Source organism: Berghia stephanieae, chromosome 1 (genome assembly GCF_034508935.2).
Source record: "Berghia stephanieae isolate SIO BIC M18660-M18661 chromosome 1, UCSD_Bste_1.3, whole genome shotgun sequence".
In the NCBI taxonomy this organism is placed as follows: Eukaryota; Metazoa; Mollusca; class Gastropoda; order Nudibranchia; family Aeolidiidae; genus Berghia; species Berghia stephanieae.
This window is the reverse complement of record NC_088360.1, coordinates 8,780,892-8,793,045: the sequence shown is the minus strand read 5'-3', so window position 1 is coordinate 8,793,045 and position 12,154 is coordinate 8,780,892. Positions and strand designations below refer to the sequence as shown.

Genomic DNA, 12,154 nt, shown 5'->3' with positions numbered 1-12,154 from the left:
AAACATTACTTGAAAAGACATGTGAACATTGCCCTACACCTTTCAATCCCCCGTTTGAATTCCATTCCTATTCTTCAGTATTCAACACGCCGTTCCAAGCACACGGTGTCTGCTTTCGCTGTGTGTACAGTCTACATTACATGCTTGACACAACTCGACATACACACACACACACACACACACACACACACACACACACACACACACACACACACACTCCGGTCATGGTCCCCAAACAAATGGCATTTCCATTCAATATTTCCTATCGATCAATACACACATCGTCTCGGACCACTGGTGAAAACAGCCTTGGAACCAATAAATGACTAATTTTGAAACTATCTGATATCTCTGTCTCTCTGTAGGGCTGGGCACAAATGGTCGGTTTTAAGGACAAATAGGTTATCCCGCTTTATCAAACAGACATTTGATCATATTACATGGAGGCTATTTTTTAAATATAAAGACCCTTTTTTTATCGTGATGATCCATTTTCCAAGATGAAATGGGTTTAGATGAAACACTCACATTGTGTGCTGATTGAAACTTGGGCTTGGTCGTATTCTTTTTTAACTGAGAGAAATGGAACATTGCGTTTTGAAAATGGATTGGATAGACAAGTTGTCCTTGGTATCATCCAAATGTATTACAAAGTATGAATTAATAAATAATTATGCATTTTAGTGAACTATTTCAAATAAATATTATGGCAAATCTACCAACTGACCTATTGGGTATCACATTTAATATCTGATCAATTTCTGGAAATAGGTCAGTCATCATTTTGTGCACGCGGGAGTCCCGATAGCTTAGTTGATAAAGCACTCTCTTCGTTGGGATTGGTACTCCCTCCTCACGCAGTTATTAGGTAGATGGGTCTGTTTGATCTGGCGGAAAGCATTTTATGATAGATTTGCCCCCTATCCATAGGGTTAGCAAGCATGCATGCCATAGAAAACGGAAAAAACTTCGACTACATGGACTCCGAAGGATTACTTTTTATTTTTACAATCACATATATATATATATATATATATATATATATATATATATATATATATATATATATATATAGTATGCGCTTGGCTAAGAAGCTCATAACATTGCCATCCGGAAGTATAACGGACCAACACACAAAACTGTGTGTATCCACGAACGTTTATAGTCGGGTTAATACAGTTCAGTGAGCATTACTCATAAACGCGGATGGCAAAAAACAATAACAAAGACCTGAGTGACGTCATCTTCGAACTATCTATCTATCTATCTATCTATATATATATATATATATATATATATATATATATATATATGTGTGTGTGTGTGTGTGTGTGTGTAATTAGAAAACCGTTTTACAGACATCATGCCTTTCTATTGACACAATCCAAGTGAATACGCCAATAAAACAATGATGGGCGAGGTACAGTTATCTATTTATAGATAGGAGAGATGCAGGGTTTCGGCTGACGCTTTCAAATCCTAATGCCTACTATAATCTATCTTACGTCAAAGCCCAAAAATACCTTTTTTTTTTTACCCAAAGAGTGTTACAAGCAATGCGACCTTGGCTTCAATTAATCCCAAAATCGCATCCGTTTTCACTATCATAGTGAAAAAGGTAAAAATTGATGTCAAAGTGGAATAAAATCGAATTTCGACGTTAAGAGTTGATTGTCGTAAGCCTATTTACTGTTAAACATTGGCGTACCGATTATGTGGTGGTATATCTCGATCAACTTGAGTGGGTTCGAGTTTTTTTTTTTTTCCTTTTTTGTTTCCCCCTGATGAACGTTTAATCCTAGACAAGATTTTAAAAGATACTTCATGTCTCATGTGTAAAATGTATACCGCTCTATCAAAACGGGAATTGGATTCAATAGTCTGATGTCACGTCGCCCAGCAACGGCGGCCATCGTGGTTCTAAACAAAGAAAATCGGTACCTTTTATTCTTCATGCTGACTTAAACTTTTCATATGTCTTGTGATCAGAATGTGTAAAAGTCAAAACATGATCGTATTTATAATGGGGTTTTTTTTCCTCTGGATACGCTTTTATGCTCATCGGAGAAATATTTCATAAGGGCGTCCGCCATTGCTCCGATAGTTTAGAGCAAGTTACTAAGTTACGACTTTTGAAGCGTATTTAAATAAATGAAAACGCGCGAAGCATGGATAAGTGCTATAAATGTAATAAATCACACAAAAAATAACACAAGCTGTGTTGAGAAGGGGGTTAACTAAAACTAAAACTTTCCATCTTTACCAACGTAAAGTTTGTAACACGATCATCAAGTGGACCAAGTTTTAAATTTTAAGGACCGGTTTAAAGTCAAACGTATTATTTGATTCCGGCTATTTGCTATGTAGATAATTTTTATACTTGCTATATTATTTGTATTGTAAGATATTTGAGCATTTGTGGTTTTAAATAGGACTGTGAATGGGGGTGATAAGTGTTGTCAAATATTATTATAAAGATGGCTAAAATATTCAAAGGTAAATTGACTAAAAATATCATTGACATTCCCTGGCTTATCAATGTAATCTGAAAATGAAATATAATAGAGAAATTTAGCACCGCTACCCCCCAACCCTCGCTTCCAAAGTATGAGGCCTATCACTTCAAAACGGTAAATTTCAGGGAGTGGGGTGACGAAGATGCTGGAAATTATATTCAAAGTTAAAATGGCCGCAAATGGATTCAATAGTCTGATGTCACGTCGCCCAGCAACGGCGAACAGCGTGGTTCTAAACAAAGAAAAGTGGTACTTTTTATTATTCATGCTGGCTAGAACTTTTCATATGTCATGTGATCAGAATGTATAAAAGTCAAAACATAATCATATTTATCATGTTTTTCTCCTCTGTATACACTTTTATGCTCGTCGGAGAAATATTTCATAAGGGCGTAGTTTAGATCCAGTTACTAAGTTACTATGCGTTTTTACGAGGGAAGTGACGTCATGACTGTAGACGCGAATTGTGAAATGTTAATGTTTGACACTTCAAGAAATTATATTATCATTCTCATCATAAACTTAACCCGTATTTCTTTAATTCGTGTTTTTTTAAAACTATTAATTCGTCTTTTAAACCCTAAATCACCTTCGACATATATAGTGCGATGTTGAGTCGACATAGCCGACGTGGTTATTTATGTAACATCTTTTCTTATGCAAACTTGTTGTCTTTCTCCTGGGTGGTGATGGTATGTTGAAATGGGTGGCTTTCTTAAACGTTGCATATTATCTCTCTGTCTCTCTGTCTGTCTGTCTGTCTCTCTCTCTCTCTCTCTCTCTCTCTCTCTCTCTCTCTCTCTCTATCTATCTATCTATCTATCTATCTTTCTTTCTTCTTTCTATGCAACTATCTATCTATCTATCTATCTATCTATCTATCTATCTATCTATCTATCTATCTATCTATCTATATATATATATATATATATATATATATATATATATCTATCTATCTATCTATCTATCTATCTATCTATCTATCTATCTATCTATCTATCTATCCACACTAATTTTCTTTTTAATTGTCAACTATTTATCCATCCATCCATCCGTTCATCTAGCTATCTATCTATTTATCTATCTATCCATCCATCTCTCTATCTACCCATCTATCTTTCCATCTATCTCTACATCTATCTATCATCTATCAGTCTATCTATCTACTATCTATCTATCTATCTATCCATCTACCTCTATATCTATCTATCCATCTATCAATCGACTATCTATATATCTATCTATCTATCTATCTATCTGTCTATCTATCTATCTATCTATCTATCGACAGAATCTATCTTTTTTAAATTTTCAAATCCAGCAGGCAGAAAACTATATTTAGACACATTGTACATCGATAGATCTTTTCAGTTCATTCATGAGACAACTGCCTATCACCTTATCTGTCTATTTACCTGTATGTCTAGTCGGAGCATGTATGTATAATATTTATTAACCTGTCTTCCAATCATCATTTTGTTGAATCTTTGTTTCAGCCATTACACGCGGTGTTCTAGTTTACCTCCACTTCATTAAACTATGATAATATATTATCATTATCTATCTCAATATGGGATGAATTTAGTTGACGACACTGTTACAGCGTAACTTCGAACGTTTATAGTCTGTCAAATAATAACAAAGAGCTGAGTGACGTAGATTTAGTTCACGAAAAAGTTTATGAAGTCTACGGATCTATTTATTAACAACACTGTGAACCCTGAACGTTTATAGAATGAATGTGATTGACGCAGTGACATCTATATTATGAAGTCCTAGGATTGACGTCATTCGGCTCTTTGTTCTTGTTTTTTTAGACCGCCAGAGTGCTGATTAGTTTTCACCATCTATGTTATCTCTAATAGCATATTATGTCACAAGTTTGAGTGTTCAGATCGCTTTTTGCGATTGTTTCAGCGACAGAACTGGTGAGTATTTTACTATACTTAAATGCATACAATCAATATCAATAACCACAAATATTTCAATTCACTTCGCTTTTACTGTGTTCTGGTGAGAACAGGTCTGTTACATATTTTGATAGATAAGTGGTAACATTATTGTTTGGATAAAATCTAGGCCATGAAGGGTTATTTTTCTTGTCTTTTCTCCCAAATCTCTCTCTCTCTCTCTCTCTCTCTCTCGCGCGCGCGCGCGCACACACACACACTCTCTCTCACTCTCTTTTCTCTCTCTCTCTCTCTCTCTCTCTCTCTCTCTCTCTGTGTGTGTGTGTGTGTGTGTGTGTGTGTGTGTTCCTGTAAAAATAAATTAGATTTACACCCTTCTAAATAAAGACACACTATGTTCTATTTATAAATATGTTCATAAATCTCTATTCTGATTATCAGTAAAACCGGTTTCCGAATGTCTTCACTTCCACCCCCACATGTCACAGGTAATAGCAATGATAAGCCGGCATAGTAGGTGTGTCAACATTACCTTGTCCTGCCTCCCAATGGGAGTCAGAGTTTATTAGATGTTTCATGTGTTATAAACACATTGATCGTTCCCCAAAATTGTGGGACAAAAAGTCTCAAAACAATATTTATATTACCGTTGATCTTATGCTTAGAATTGGAATTTTAAAGCTATAGTTACAACATTTGAGTTAAAATAATTTCATCCTTAATGGAAAGTCTCTTAAACTTTAATTAAATAAAATTTCAAATTATAATGATTTGTCTTTAAATTCAAAATTCTTCAAGTTCTTTCCAATATATTGCCATTTTGACGTCTCACAGTGCGTTCGGAGAGGTTCCTAAAAGTCTTAGCCGACGTGCACTTATTTGCAGGTCTGGTAACGCCAATTCCTTATGGGCTCATAGTTGTAATGGAAATCTCAAAAAAGGACGCAAAATGTCATCCATTGCAACAATGTTAAACTAGGCCCATAAGTTGGTTCGGATGTCAGACCTGCATATATGTACACAAATGAAAAAAAATTACGAAAAATATTTTAAAACCCAAAAAGAAAAAAAGAAGTAACCCTCACCCCCCCCCCCCCAAAAAAAAAAAAAAAAACAAAAAAAAAAAAAAAAGAAAAATAGAAATAAAAAGCAAAATCGAAAATCAACCCCCTCACCACCCTCCTCAGAAAAAAATCAAACAAACAACGTTACAGAAAACAAACAAAGAAAAACAAAGAAGAAAACAAAGACAAACACAGAAAAACCTCACAAAAACGAAAAGTTAAGTATTATGTATTTATAAAATAACATATTTTAGACTTCATAAGACATGTTCCTTTCCTTCAAGATAAGTAAACAAAAGATAATTTTATGTGATTATTTCCAGACAAAATAATTAAATAAATCAACAGATGAGAAACAAATTTCGAAATGATAAGGTTTGAATAATCTTATTATAATCATATGTTCAGTTTACCCTTCTAATATAAATGATAAGGCAATGTCATCGATATTAGAATTGCAAACAAACCTGCAACAAGCGTTGTGACAAGCAGCCAAGCATATTCCTTTATTTTGTCATCTGTGTCCCACAGCCTCAAAACAGTAGCATGTCGGGATGATTAAAGTACTCGTGCGGCTATGTGGTCTCGTGGTAAGACACTCGCTTTCGGATCGGAAGATCCCAGGTTCGAACTCACTCGGCGCATAGTTGAGTCCTTGAAAAAGAGTCTTTACTCACATTCTCTCGCCGTAGTCAGGTGTAAAATGAGTACCTGGCCGTCAACAGCGTTGTCTCTGTCGGAAAGATTTTAACATCGCCCAACTGGCGTCATGTCTCGTTCTACATTTTACGTGTTGCTGTTGGTCAGGGATACTGTGTAAAGCGCTTTGAGCACATTTAGTGGATATTGCGCTATATAAAAAAGCTCTAAAAACGAAAAAAGCTCTAAAGTACTCAAAGTTTGATTTATATCCAAATATATCAGACTTTGGTTGGGTTTAGATGTCTGATTGAGGACAATGAATATAGAATATTAGGGTGCTAAAAACTTAAGCTTGAGCTTTTTTTAAAATTGCGCAATATCCATTAAACGTGCTCAACGCACTTTAGAAGAAGTCCCTAGCCAACAACACTTAACATGCAGAACGAGACATGACGCCTGTTAGGCGGTTATAATTTATTTCGGACAGAGACAACGCTGTACTCATTTTACCCCTAAGTACGGCGCGAGAATGTGAGTAAACAGTCTTTTCCAAGGACTCAACTATGCGCCGAAAGCTCAGAGAGTAGAGCCACACTCTCGCCGGCCAGGCGGAGTTGTCGTACCAGTAAGGTCGCGGGTTCGAGCCCCCGTCGCCTTGAAATATGTATTCTCTATTGTCTTCTGGCACTTTCCTACTCAATACATTTCTTGTTCTAATTATGCATTACTTTCGACAGCATTTCTAAAACTTGGGAGGCTAAATGTTTTCTATTCTCTTTAAGTTCCATCAAGAACCACTCCTCTCCGCCTCAACCATTCTCCACCAGGTTGTCGATTTGCGGTCAGAGACCCGCGCCAAGACAACAGCTCTGTCGTGTTCTGGTCCTTTCCTGAAGACATGGCCTATCCAGTTCCATCTTCTCTTCCTCACTTCTACGCTACTCTTTTCTGTCCCAGTCAATCGAGTCATCACCATCATCCATTTAACATTCGTTTACTCACCCCATTGGGGAAATGGTCTCTAGAACCGTCGCCATCGTTGACTAATAGCCTGACACTGACCAAAAAAATTACGTCAAAAGTCAGGTCTTTGGCCGCAAAAGAAAACAAATCGTGAGTTGTATTCAACAATTCAACCAATGGGATCACTTGTTTCCTGAGCACTACTAAAGACAACTCACCAGACGCTGCACAAACCTAAAAAGTGACGTCAAACTACACGTCTTAGAGAGTTCTGGTGTCAGGCTATCTATAGATAGTATGCAGATGACGTCACTCAGGCCTCTGTTATTATTTTTGCCATCCGCGTTTGTGAATTGTTCTCACTATAGATAGTTCGAAGATGACGTCACTCAGGCCTTTGTTATTGTTTTTGCCATCCGCGAATGTGAGTTGTTCTCACTGAACTGTATTAACCTGACTATAAACGTTCATGGATACACACAGTTTGTGTGTTGGTCCGTTATACTTCCGGATGGCAATGTTGTGAACTCCTTGGCCAAACGCATTCTATCTATACTGTATTAACCAGACTATAAAAGTTCATGGTTACACAGAGTGTGTGTGTTGGTCCGTTATACTTCCGGATGGCAATGTTGTGAACTCCGGAGTTCACAACATTGCCATCCGGAAGTATAACGGACCAACACACACACTCTGTGTAACCATGAACTTTTATAGTCTGGTTAATACAGTTTAGTGAGAACAACTCACAAACGCGGATGGCAAAAACAATAACAAAGGCCTGAGTGACGTCATCTGCATACTATCTATTTGTTAATGATGGCTACACTAGGACCCATTTGAAAAAAAAAAGATCGAGATACAACCAGCAGTCTAGAGCTTCTTGTTTTAGAGTATAAAACATGATGCAAACAATGGTGCCCGAATCCAGGTCATTTTGGTGAAAATACAATTCCTTATCTATTCGGCCATCTAGCTGACCTCTTTACCTATTTTCTCTCACTACCACTCACTCCTTTATTTCCTTTCTCCGACCGATGGTCAACATAGTTGTCGTCGATGTCCTCAAAATCATCATCATCTTCATCATCATCATCATCATCACCATCATCATCATCATCATCATCATCATCATCATCATCATCATCATCATCATCATCATCATCATCATCCTCATCATCAACATAGACTACATTAAATCTTTGTCGTCCTTCTAGTTCTTGAATTTATTCTCTTCTCCTCCTCCTCCTCCTCCTCCTCCTCCTCCTAATTTTCTTCGTCTTCTTCTTCTCCCTCTTCGACCATAATCATTAAATCATTAAAAACGTTCAAACAAAGAAACAACACCCAACATATAACAAATAAAAACAAATAAACAAACAACAATGATTTCATTTCAACATAATATTATTATTTATTTTTTCTTTATAATATGTATAGAAATATAATATTATCAATGAAAAAAATTCACAAAGCCAAGGAATATCATTTAATGGACACGTTTTCATTTACCTGTTCCAATGAGTAAAGTATTACAACATGAATACATGATTATACAGAGAAACAACTAACAGGTCACATAAAAAAACCCAAGAGAAAATAGGTAATATATGACTCAACGTCTTAAAACAGTATAATGTTGGGATGTGCAAGATTTCTGAAAATGGCATGAAAATCAAAATGATAAGAATGAGGAATTTAATTTTTCGCTGGTTAAGAATTTATGTTACTTCTCCTTAGAAAAAAATAAAGAACTGACCGAAGTTTAATATTCTTGGCGATAAATTCAAAAGGAGGAACGAAATTGACGTCACTCATCTCTTTTTCTTTATTGTTTTTTAGACAGCCATTTTGTTGATTAGTTTTCACTAAATTATATCAGCCAAGCTATTAAATTCCAAGGTTACACATAGTTTTGTGTGTGGATAAGTTATATCCGGCTGGTGGATGTTTTGAGTATTTTACCTAAACGCATAGCATCAATCTTTTAGAATCTATATCATCCGGCATAATACCGGTTTGAGACGATGGGTCACATATGTTATTATTACGATATTCATAATAAGAACAATCCGTTAAAGTTAAAGGCATTCGTGTTCCTGATGTTATGTTATGTTATGTTATATTATGTAAAAAATAATAATATACTGAGGACTCGTCTTTTGATCTCATAACATTGTTATCGTTATTCTTGCCATATTTACATATTAATTTGAGATTTGTAAACATATCATGATTGGATATCCTCAGTCTTAACAGAAACAAAATGATAGAAACGATGATGTAGATAACAACACTTGTAATCATATGATTATAACAATAATAATAATAGTAAGGATAAAAAAGATGTTATTAATAATAATAATAATAATAATAATAATAATAATAATAATAATAATAATAATAATAATGATAATAATAATAATAATAATAATAATAATAATAATAATAACAATAATAATAATAATAATAATAATAATAATAATAATAATAATAACAATAATAATAATAATAATAATAATAATAATAATAATAATAATAATAATAATAATAATAATAATAATAATAAAAATAGCATACATAATAGTATATTTTTGAAATTCCTAAATAAATTTTTTACAGTAATCAAATTTGTCATTTAAAATAAACGCCTTCCTTATATTCTGATCAAACACAAAAGGAGATGGCCGAGGTTATTACCATTAAAGTTCACAATCTAATTTATTATCTATTAATATCGTGACATACAGACTCAAAACGACGCTGTGCCGATATGTTAGTTATATGATTAAAATTGAATGGTTTGTCAAAATTATACATAAGGGATGTTAATAAGACTTGTGTGTTCAAACGATCATTGATGTGGCGGGTAGATTTAGTGAATAACTTTTTCAAACGCATACAATCCATCTGTGTTAAGATCTTACTGGCCTCTTAGTTAACATGGTTGAGTTTTAGCAATACGTAGATAGAAGGAATGAAGTTGATGTCACTCAGCTCTTTGTTATTAATTTTAGACATCCATTTGAATGATTAGTTCCACTAAATTATCTCAACCAGGCTACAAACGTGAAAGGTTACACACAACAAAGTATGTTGGTGTAATTAATCAGGTTGGCGGGTAATGTGAGTATTTTACCCAGGCGCATAGCAGTAATAAATATTAGGAAAAAATAAATTATTTGAAAAATAGGAGGAATTATGAGTTGTGAGCCGTCGTCTCAAACTACCGGGTCGATGTTAGATAATAAATGGGGAATTCAAAGTTAAAATGGAAGCAGATACCAAATTTTATTTTAGTTGTTTGCGGTTTGAAAACCATACTTATTCCACCCCTCTCATTTGAAAACCATATCATTTCTTAGTAAATTAGAGTCTAATAGTTGAATAATGCTATGAACGCGTAGAATAAAAATGTTATTCAACGATTGCAGAATATTTGCGCACATTTCATTGAATAAGGTGTATCTATCTAAAAGACAGCTGATTGGCAATTATAAATAGATAATCCTTTGGTGCGTATGAATATAAATCCAACGTTTTTAGTTTTGGGTCATATTGTCATTCAAGCAGAAGGAGAAAAATACAAATTATGGTGAATAGAAGTTACTAATACCACATCATTTGATTGCAGAATATCTAACAATCTTACTTGTGGAATAAACGTATTCTTTCATTTCTTTATATTTATTAAACTCGTTATATTTTTAGCGTGCAATAACACATTCTCGCAAGCTTGTTGTGTTATTGGGCACGATAAAAATAACTCGCTTAATAAATAAAAAGAGATGAAAAAATCGTATAATCATTCCTCTTAAAATTACAAAAGTAAACACAATTAATTCATATTTATTATGATTTATTATTTAGTTATCAGACTGTAATTTCATCCGATTAATACCATTTTTATTTAGATCGAAGGAATAAATAATAATGTGAAATTGAATGTAAGCTTCAATTTAATTACAAAAATGATGAATAAAACACCACAGATGAATTCATCTGTGGTGTTTTATTCATCCTGTTTTGTTGCTAAAGGGGAAACCCGAAACGTTTATTTGATCTGTTTTTGTAATTAAATTGAAGCATACATTCAATTTCACATTATTATTTATTTCTTCGAGCAGCAACATTTACATTTTTAGATCGAAGGTCACATTTGAAAGGATTTCCATCTCGCCGGAATAGAAAGCAAAACGTATTCAATCTCAAATCTTTCTATAGGGACAGCACTATCTCATTTTTATCGTTGGTTAAAGAGAAGTTTGATTCTTTAATATTTTTATTGCACATATTGTTCATAAATAAACTGTTCTCTGCATGTTGAGTACGACGTGTATAAAATGGCATAATTTATCATGCATGAATAATATGCTGTGGTCCCTGATATAATAATAATAATAATATAATAATAAATAATAATAATAATAATAATAATAATAATAATAATAATAATAATAATAATAATAATAATAATAATAATAATAATGATAATATAATAATAATAATAATAATAATAATAATAATAATAATAATAATAAAAATAATAATAATAATAATAATAATAATAATAATAATAATAATAATAATAATAATAACAATAATAATAATAATAATAATAATAATAATAATAATAATAATAATAATAATAATAATAATAATAATAATAATAATAATAATAATAATAATAAGCTTAAGAAACGTGGAACATTGGGTAGAATGAATATATTTTATGAGTTTTATTACTGTCAGAGTAAAAAAATGGAATGCCGAATGGTTTGTTTAAAAAGCATTAAATAAATAAATAAACAAAAGGTATAAAAGTGAGCAAATCATCAAATGTAAACATAATAAACATTCCATAAATAAATTATGATATTAAATATCTATGGATTTCAAACGAAAAATGTCTTTGAACTAAAATCTACATCAGTCACAACTTACATGCCCTAACCAGTGTAACTACACACACATACACAAACACACACACACACACACACACACACACACACACAATTATATGGTTTATTTTGCTTTCGCAATTATATTGTTGTTACTG

At 33.2% G+C, this 12,154-nt stretch overlaps 1 protein-coding gene across 6 annotated transcripts in view; it reads right to left on the bottom strand.

Annotated features, from left to right (window-relative positions):
- Positions 1-183, bottom strand: part of LOC144967350 (uncharacterized) — an 18,269-nt gene extending 18,086 nt beyond the window's left edge. For 3 of the 6 annotated variants that reach the window (XR_013644362.1, XR_013644373.1, XM_078904489.1), the window contains exon 1: positions 1-106. This exon is cut by the window's left edge and continues 12 nt beyond it. The gene's annotated coding sequence lies outside the window, so the exon portion shown is untranslated. The other 3 variants (XR_013644359.1, XM_078904454.1, XM_078904471.1) reach the window with 3 other exon arrangements.
- Positions 184-12,154: the final 11,971 nt, after the last annotated feature.